The 10,322-nt window shown below is 46.3% G+C and overlaps 1 pseudogene; it reads left to right on the top strand.

Moving 5' to 3' along the window:
* The first annotated feature begins 2,036 nt into the window (after positions 1-2,036).
* Positions 2,037-4,950, top strand: LOC135508585 (tripartite motif-containing protein 2-like; annotated as a pseudogene).
* The last annotated feature ends 5,372 nt before the right edge of the window (positions 4,951-10,322 follow it).

The raw sequence follows: 10,322 nt of genomic DNA, 5'->3' as shown, positions 1-10,322 counted from the left end.
CTGAGACCGCTGGCTAGCTGACACACATGCTTTGCTCATTCTGTTCACACAGTCTTGTCTGACAAGTGTCCCCTATCCTCTAGCCAGCCTTGCAACATGTCAGAAAAATTATGCTTTTACTGACTGTGGTAAGAAACTACTATCCTTATGACTGGCACATATGAATCTGATGATTCATGATGACAGTCTAAGAGAAAATGACAAACTGCACGTTGACAATGTATAGTCCTATGGTGGTGGTAGCTGCATTACATTCATTTAATTGAATACACTTTATTAATAAAGGAAGAAATTGGATTCTTCAAAATACAGCAACAACATATACATGCATATAATACAGTAGGGTATTTCCATCAAAAAGGACCCATGAACACCAACATGTGAAGTTCATAGGAGCATGTCAAATTAAAGCATGCATACACTCAGTGGCCAGTTTATCTAGTACTAGGTCGGACCCCCCTTTGCCTCCAGAACATCCTGGATTCTTCGGGGCATGAGAACGTTGCTCAATTGGTATTAAGAGACTTAATGTGTGGCAGGAAAACATTTCCCACTCCATTACGCCACCAACCAGTACCGTTGACACCAGGCAGGATGGGGCCATGGACTCATGCTTCTTACGCCAAATCGATGATCATACCACGTTCAAGGTTGCTACGGTCACTCGTTTTGCCCATTCTTATGTTGTCGAACAGTAACTGAATGTCTCAATGACCGTCTGCCTGCTTTATACAGAAAGCCACGGGCATGTGACTCACTGTCTGTAGGAGCAAACCTTTTTTGTTAACGGGGGGGTATACCTAATAAACTGGTCAATGAGTCTATATGAGTCTGCCATACCAAGCAAAATAGCAGTAACTCCACATTTGGTCAAAAAATAGGTTGACATTTTCTATCCATTAATACATTTTTTTAAGGATCTGACCCTTTTTAAAATGTTCGCCTAAAATTACATACCCAAATCTAACTCCCTGTAGCTCAGGACCTGAAGCAAGGATATGCATATTCTTGATACCATTTGAAAGGAAACACTTTGGAGTTTGTGGAAATGTGAAATTAATGTTGGAGAATATAACACATTAGATCTGGTAAAAGATAATACAGACACAATACATGCGTTTTCTATATATATTTTTGTATCATCTTTGAAAGGCAAGAGAACAGCGATACATTAACATAGGAGCCTTGATGTCATTTCGATTTCGTCTGCAAGTTGGCAGCAGTGTGTGTGCAAAGTTTCAGACTGATCCAGTAAGAATTACCTCACTACACAACATTTTGCACCATAACTATAGAGAACATTCAAAAATGCTATGGTAATACAAATTTAAGTTTACACTCCCAGGAATGTCATACATGATGGATCATTAGCTTCCCTACAGAAAAGACACATCTAGATGGCCGGGCGGGGTGTGTGTGGAGCCAGTGACAGCAGTGGGGTCAAACTGTAGAACCCAGTTCCTATATTTGAATTATTTTTTCAAACAAAACTACACTACATTTTTATCTATGGGACCCTCAGGACGACAAATTAGAGCAAGATTACTGAATGTTATACATTAGTTTACCTTTAGAGGTGAATGTATCAAACCAGTTGCCGTGATGGTGTTTTGTTGTTGTGCACTATCCTCAAACAATAGCATGGTCTTTTTTTAATGTAATAGCTACTGTAAATTGGACACTGCAGTTAGATTAACACGAATTTTAAAGCTTTCTGCCCATATATGACATGTCTATGTCCTGGAAATGTTTTCTAGTCACATTATCGCATATTGAGCAACAACCATCCCGGTTTAGGGACACCGATCCTGTTAAGTACATGCTTTATCATGTGGACAAATATCATGCCTCCATTGTATAGTGTTATGGAGGAAATGGGGGGGGTCATGTTTACAGTAACTGCAAAAAAGTTACAGTGATCAGTTCAGGTACTGCCTTTTATATGTTTGTGCGAACCCTTCTAACACCCCTCTCCCTGTCTCTCTCTGTAGGGCACAGTGTGAGAGGAAGAGAGGACGTTATGACAGAATATTAGGATGGCCAGTGAAGGCTCCAGTAGCATCTCCAGCCCTGTGGTGCAACAGATCGACCAGCAGTTCCTGATCTGCAGCATATGCCTGGACCGCTAAGACAACCCCAAAGTGCTACCCTGCCTCCATACCTTCTGTGAGTTGTGTGTGTGTGTGTGTGTGTGTGTGTGTGTGTGTGTGTGTGTGTGTGTGTGTGTGTGTGTGTGTGTGTGTGTGTGTGTGTGTGTGTGTGTGTGTGTGTGTGTGTGTGTGTGTGTGTGTGTGTGTGTGTGTGCGTGTGCTTGCTCCCAGCCTGTCTCATTTTGTTCTTTATGTCCAGTTTGGGAGAGTGCGTGAGCTTGATTGTCTTTGAGAGTGAGATTTATTGGTTGACAAACATGTGAATATTCTGCCAATTAAGGGTGATGCTTGCTCATCACACAGCCTTAGGTTAAAGGGACGGCTGGCCAAGTGGTTAGAGCATTGGGCCAGTAACCAAAATGTTGCTGGATCAAATCCCCGAACTGGCAAGGTAAAAATCTGTCGTTCTTCCCCTGAGCAAGACAGTTAACCCACTGTTCCCTGGGCACTGTGGATGTTGATTATGGCAGCCCCCCGCACCTCTCTGATTCAGAGGGGTTGGATTAAATGTGGAAGTCACATTTCAGTTGAATATATTCAACTGACAAGGTGTCCCCCTTTCCTTAAATATGACCTAACCGAACGTGTCTTTCCTTTTGTCATGGAACTCAGCTGAATATAGAAAGTAAATACTGTATCTTCACAAAATGTCTGTCTTTTCTGTGACTACGTTTGGTCTGTCCGTGTCACCCTCCTAGACTAGCTGTCTTTGTCCCTGAGAGAAAGGAGAGCTCAGTGCCTGTCTCATTGTTCTGTATAGCATCTGGAGCGACAATACTCATTTAGATTGGATGACTCTGTTGACCAATATGTTCTCGCTCTTTCGCTCATTCTCTATCTTTCGCTTGTTCTCTCTCTCTCGTTCTCTCCCTATCGTTCGGTTTCTTTCTCCTTCTCTTTGTCTCTGATTGTCTCCTTTCTCCATCTTCTCTGTCTCTCAACTAAACTTCCTCTGTCTGTATTCTCTCTCCCATCCTCAGTCGAGTCTCTCTCTGTTCATGTCTGACTCAGTGTGGTGCAGGCAACTGTGTGCTGAATATAAAAATTCAGTTTGTTTTTGAGGGGCGGAAAACTTGAACTTGATTGACATGTCAGGTTTTTCTTCCATTTGAATTCTGTGTTGACTTTGATAACCATCGGACAACTTAATTAATCAGTGAATTAAACAGTGATTTAATTCATCAGCTTCTCTGAGTAAATTGTGTATGACTAAATTATATCAAACTAGCAATTCAGTAGACCATTTAAAGTGTTTATATATATATATATATTTATATTTTGTGGGACCTTTTTCTAGGCTTTTGTTCTTTTGCCATGTATCAAGTACCCAAACGTATTGCAGGATGCTATCTAAGGCGAGGCAGTGTGTGACTGTGAATCCCACCCCTTCATAAAATGTGTTATAGAGTCACTCACTGGTATTATAAGTCAGTGTTGTTGCTGTATGGTGGAAATGACCCCATGTCTGCAACATTTTAGGATTTGATCCTGTAAAGCCATTGAATCCAATGAAAGCTATATTTTTTTCTGACTCAAGTAGAATATACTAGACGAGAGTCATAATAACATATGTAAGATACAATGTCTGTTGTTGCATCCCAAATGTCAACCTCTTCCTTAGTTAGGGCACTACTTTTGACCAGTTCCCATTGGTGCCAGTTGGGATGCAGGCATGTAGCCTGTATTTTCTGTCATGACAGGTATTAGGGCTGTGGCGGTATAAAAATAGTTGAGAAACACTAGTAAGTATATCCACATCTCAGACATTTGACTCCACCCTTCTACCCTCCCTCTCCCCTATCCAGGTGCCTGCAGAACTACATCTCCGCCCACAGCCTGACGCTGTCGTGCCCCGTGTGCCCTCAGACATCTATCCTGCCGGAGAAAGGCTTGGCGGTGCTGCAGAGCAACTTCTTCATAACCAACCTGATGGATGTGCTGCACCGGTCCCCCAGCAACAGCTGCAGCCAGGAGAGCGCAGTGTTGGAGACCATCAACTCTATGGCCACGGGACAACCGCTCTCTTGCCCCAACCACGTAGGATATAATGACAGACAGACTCTCTCTCTCTCACACACACACCTAATAATTTCCATCCATCAGTGTCCATATAACGTTATTGCAGGAGTAAATTATTCTACCGATCTGTCACCTTGTTGAAATTACAGTGATGGTCGGGGGGGGGGTATTGATGGCATTTAACAGTCTAGACATGTCTGTGGCACCTCAGCAGGAGATTCCATGACATTCAACTTTCTTGCTTATCGCTCTAGCTCATCACCATAGCAACAGGTTTATTTTCATGGGATACTGGCACAGGGCACTACCACATTGGCACTGAACTCTTAATGACTTGCTTCAAAGGTTGACACAGAGTTTTAGTACAGTGATGTTTTGGGGAAAAAATTATTTGAGATTAATTGTGGTGTTTTTTTTGTATATTTAATAGGAAATACATTTTAGGGTTAGTAGATATCTACAGTATTTTGTACCCTCATATATTCTGGGAATATTTGGGTAGTGCTTTCGCACACCTGCACAGTACGCATTTGTTAATCATGTCAGAGGAAAGGGAGAGGAGAAAATGGATTCCCATACCGTTTCTTCACCTTGACCTTTAAACTCTTGCTTTGCTCTTGCCTAGGTGGTGGAGTTCTACTGTCCACCGTGTGAGACAGCAATGTGCCAGGAGTGTACGAGTGCCGAGCATGCCGAGCACTCTACTGTGCCCCTCAAAGATGTGGTCGAGCAGCACAAGGCCTCACTGCAGGACCAGCTTGATGCCGTCAAAAACCGGTAGGGGCCAATACATACCCCTGGGGGACACAAAGACATTATAAAACATATTTACAACAATAAAAACAAATTACAACCAAAAAAATAAACATGTAATAATAATTATGACATTGGACAAAGTCAAAAAAAGGTAATGGCCCAACACACACCCCTGGGGAAAGTGGGTTAATGTGGGTTAATAGACTCAAAGTTCTTCATCTACCCAAGTATTCAGACCCCTTGACTTTTTACACATGTTCTTACGTTACAGCCCTATTTTCAAATGGATTAAATACAACAAATTCCTCAGCAATCTACACACAATACCCCATAATGACAAAGTGAAAACCGTTTTTGGGAAATCTTTGCAAATATATTAAAAACAAGTAAATCTTATTTACATAAGTATTCAGACCCTTTGCTATGAGCCCAAAATTGAGATCAGATGCATCCTGTTTCCATTGATCCTCCTTGAGATTTTTCCAGAACTTGGAGTCCACCTGTGGTAAATTAAATTGATTGGATGATTTGGAAAGGCACACACCTGTCTATATAAGGTCCCACAGTTAACAATGCATGTCAGAGAAAAAACCAAGCCATGAGATCGAAGGAATTATCCGGAGAGTGCCGAGACAGGATTGTGTCGAGGCAAAGATCTGGGGAAGAGTACCAAAACATTTCTGCAGCATTGAAGGTCCCCAAGAACACAATGACCTCCATCATTCTTAAATGGAAGAAGCTTGGAACCACCAAGATTCTTCCTAAAGCTGGCTGCCTGGCCAAACTAAGCAATCGGGGGAGAAGGGCCTTGGTCAGGGAGGTGAGTTCCTCTGTGGAGATGGGAGAACCTTCCAGAAAGACAATCATCTCTGCAGCACTCCACCTTCAGGCCTTTATGGTAGAGTGGCCAGACGGAAGCCACTCCTCAGTAAAAGACATGAAATCCCATTTGGAGTTTGCCAAAAGGCACCTAAAGACTCTCAGACCATGATAAACATCATCTCTGGTCTGATGCAACCAATATTTAAGTATTTGACCTGAATGCCAAGCGTCACATCTGGAGGAAACCTGGATTGAGGTAAAGATGAACAGATCAAAGTACAGAGAGATCCTTGATGAAAACCTGCTCCAGAGCACTCAGGACAACGACCCTAAGCACACAGCCAAGACAACTTAGGAGTGGCTTCGGGACAAGTCTCCGAATGTCCTTGAATGGTCCGGCCAGAGCCCGGATTTGAAACTGATCGAACATCTCTGGAGAGACCTGAAAATAGCTGTGTAGTGACGCTCCCCATCCAACCTGACAGAGCTTGAGAAGATCTGCAGAGAAGAATGGGAGAATCTCCCCAAATAGAGGTGTGCCAAGCTTGTAGCGTCATACCAAGAAGACTCAAGGCTGTAATTGCTGCCAAAGGTGCTTCAACAAAGTACTGAGTAAAGGGTCTGTATACTTATGTAAATGTGATGTTTTTTATTTTTAATAAATTAGCAAACATTTCTAAAAAAAACTATGTTTTCTTTGTCATTATGGGGTATTGTGTGTAGATTGATGAGGGACAATTTTAGAATAAGGCTGTAACCTAACAACATGTGTAAAATATGTGTCAGAGTCAACCTAAGAATTATCCCCAATGGCCCAATAGTTTGAGGGTCAAAACACTCCATCCTTCAGTCAGCTAATTTTGACCTATGACTCATCGCACCCACCCTCTGACTCCCTCCCTTCCTTCAGGCTGCATGAAATCGCTGACCAATCAGAAGAGCTCCATCGAGGGGGACAACCACGTTCGACGAGTTGCAGAATACCCTGAACGTCCGTAAGTGTCCTACTCATGGAGCTTGAGGTCAACTACGTCCTCAAGCAGAAGGTGGGGGGGGGGGAGTGGGACATTTATTATATTCTTTTCTTGTGGGTTTCGTCAATCTGTTTGGTGCACACAGACAATATGATACAAAATTAGAGGCAGGTGGTCCATGAAAGTAAACAGATATATGATTAGGAGATAAAGGAAAGACATTTCTAAACATGGGCGTAGTTTTTAAACCAAGAATGAACGGCATTATACTCATCATGTGAACAAGAAAAATACTGAAAATAGATGCTTCCCAATTTGAAAATGTAGTATATACCCAGCCCAGAGAACCTATCACCCAGGCTGGCTTAATAGGAATGATTCACAAGTAGGACCGGCTGGCTAGAGCAGGCAGAGTGCTGCATAAAGGAAGGGAGGACTTTTATCTGTCTGTCTGCCCTTTCCTATAGGATGTGGACACTTTCTACTTTTCTTTGGTGTTGTCATTATGTCTATGTAGTTGGTAACTTAGGCTTTGAAAGTGCTGTATCTTCTAGCTAGCTAGCTAGCTGAGCTGTTCTTGTTTAAAGAGAGGGTGAGTATTGGAAGCAGAGAGGGGTTATTCTGCCCTTGAGTTGCGTTCTCATGCAAAACTAGACAGATAGCTAACAACTAAGTCTTCAATAAAACTCCCAAGGCGTGACTTTTCTTGAATGAATATATTGAAAACGTTTATGTTGTGAAACTGCAAAATACAGAAAATAATGTACTTTAGACATACTGTAGCTGTACATTATACATTTGAAGTTGCATAAATACAAAGCACGTGCTAAGGTACCATGCATCTGGCATGATGCCAAAACATATTGTAGTGACCCGCACAGACAGCTGTGTGTTATGTGTTAGGTGGTTGTGTTGTACTGACCAGTACCCGGTGTTCGCGGGGTCCGACATGTCAATCAACCTGCTATCTGCCAATCACGGGAATGCCTGGAATGTTCTGATGCCGGGCATCCTGGTGGTTGGCGGAGTGGCGTGGTGGGGGGTTGGGCGGGGGGTGGGCATTGGAAGTTAAGACCAGGTTCAGCCTTTATTCTCTCTCTCTTACGTCTGGGCTTCCCAAGAGAAGGTCACGATTGGCTTGTGGGTTATCTGTCATCTTTTGGCGTGTGCTACGGCCCAAACAGTAGCCTGTGTAAAGTTGGTTTAATAAACCGTCAATTCGCAAACTCAAGCCTCTGTCTGGACAATTGTTCATTTATGATCTAGCCAGGTCATTACATTGGTGTCAGAAGTAAAAACGTTGATACAAGTTAGCCAGCTAGCTAGCTGACTTATGTGGCTAGCTACCGTAGGTGAGAACGGGGATTGAAAATGCGTCGACGGAATCCGAAAGTGAAGGTGGAGGTAGGGGACGATTATGGCCAAGGAGGTGCGTGTGAATGGACGTCGGGGGTTCTGTCTGAGGAGATCGCCAGGGCGTCGGAGCGCAGAGGCCGTTAGAGCGATGGCGGCTGAAGCAGGCATGAGTGCTTCGTCGACTGTATTTCGCGCGGATTCTGGTGGGCGTACCGAAGTGGCGACGTCGACGCGGCGTGACGAGGAATCTGGGGCTCAGGATGTAAACAAACATGGCGGCGCCCAGTTCCCGGCTGCGTCCGTATCTGTTAAGACCCCGAAGTATTCCGGTAAGGCGGATTGGGAAGCTTTTCATGCTCAGTTTGAACTGTTAGCTCATTTTAGGGGGTGGTCGGATGAAGAAAGGGCACTGCAGTTGGCTTTATGCCTCACGGATGAAGCTCTGGCCTGTTTGATATTGATTAGCCCTGAGGACAGGCATGATTATGGTGCTTTAGTGGGAGCACTGAGGAGGCGCTATGGACAGTGTGTACAGCCCGGGCTACTGCGCTCCGAACTGAGTAATAGACGCAGGCAGCCTGGAGAGCCTCTACGGGTGCTAGCTAATGACATTGAGAGCCTCTCTCGGCGGGCATATGCTCACATGCCCCCCTCCGTGCAGAGCGAGCTAGCACGGGACCAGTTCATATGGGCGCTCTCTCCTACGGAGCTGCGCATACAGACCCAGCTGGCTCATCCTGAGTCATTGCAGACAGCCTTGGAGATGGCTTTGGAGAGGGAGCTGGTGTGGGCTGGGGCTTCAGCTGGGGCTTTGGTGGGGGTGCAGGGAGACACACCCTCTGTGCGAGCTGGGGGGCAGAGCAGCCGGAGCCGGAAAAGCCTGCTTGGGTGGCCGAAATGACAAAACTCATTCGGGCTGCGTCGCTACAGGCGGCACGAAACACAAGCCCTGGTCCCAGGGTCTGCTGGGGTTGTGGCCAGCCAGGCCATCTGCGCCGAGATTGCCCCATGTCCCCCCAGAGCTCAGGGAAACGGCTCGGGGTCCGCATAGACCGGGTAGTGCGGACCCCTGGCTTTCTATCCCAACCACCATCATCGTCAGGAGGAGCCCACCAGCACAGACGGGGAAGCAAGGCTCCACTTCCCCCAGAAGCAGACGAGGGCAAGCGGATGGAGCCTGTTGTTGTGGTGGGCCGGACCTGTGTTGGGGACTTTTGTCATGTCCCTGTCACTGTGGAGGGGGTGCCCTGCTCCGCCCTGGTGGACACTGGGTCCACAGTAACCCTGGTGAGGCCAGATATTGTGCCAGGTTGGACTCAGTGTGAGCCTACAACTGTGCAGCTCCGCACAGTCACAGGTGAGCTGGCACCCATGAAAGGGAAGGGAATAATGACTCTGACAGTAGGGGGCAGGACTGTGCGTCATCCTGTGTGGGTGGCGGCTGTGCAGGACCCTTGTATCCTGGGGTTGGACTTTCTTAGGAGCACAGGCTGCCAGTTAGACCTAAATAGGGGCACACTGAGCTTCCAGAGAGGGACGGAAGTCACCATGGCTCCCCCTAATGTCACATTCACTCAACCCAACAAACCCTTTACTCCAACAGTTAAAGCAGCAGAGACTCATGGCTGCGCCCCCTCCCCCACAGCTGTGTGTGACTTTTCCCCAGTCCCCCTGTCACCTACGGCGGTGTGTTACATTCCCCCAGCTACCTCCATGACACAGCCCTCTGTGAGCCCGGGCCGCAACCCCCCAGCCCAGCTACCCCAGATGGGAGAGGAGAGGACACTGTCTGCAGTGAGGGAGATATGGGGGAGGAACTGTATTGGTCTTGACCCCGAGCAGCAGGAACGGTTGTGGCAGTTGCTGTTTGAATTCAGAGACAGCTTTGCGTTGAGTGAGGAAGAGGTGGGTCAGACTCATCTGGTGCAGCATGAGATCGACACAGGTGATGCTCGGCCCATCAAGATGCGTCCCCGCCGTATCCCGCTGGCACGCCAGGAGGCGGCAGACAAGGCTGTGTTGGAGATGCAGCGGGCAGACTTCATTGAGCCCTCAGACAGCCCCTGGGCGGCGCCAGTCGTCATGGTTCCGAAGAAGGGGGCAAGCTGAGGTTCTGTGCGGACTACAGGCGGCTGAATGAGGTAACCAGGAAGGACTCATACCCCATACCACGTATCGATGAGTCGCTGGACCTGGTTAGGGGTCCTCCTGGTTCTCCTCACTAGACCTCCGCAGTGGCTACTGG

This window comes from Oncorhynchus masou, chromosome 21, assembly GCF_036934945.1.
Source record: "Oncorhynchus masou masou isolate Uvic2021 chromosome 21, UVic_Omas_1.1, whole genome shotgun sequence".
NCBI classification, from domain to species: Eukaryota; Metazoa; Chordata; class Actinopteri; order Salmoniformes; family Salmonidae; genus Oncorhynchus; species Oncorhynchus masou.
Note: the sequence above shows the minus strand (reverse complement) of the source record. Positions and strands in the feature narration are given on the sequence as shown.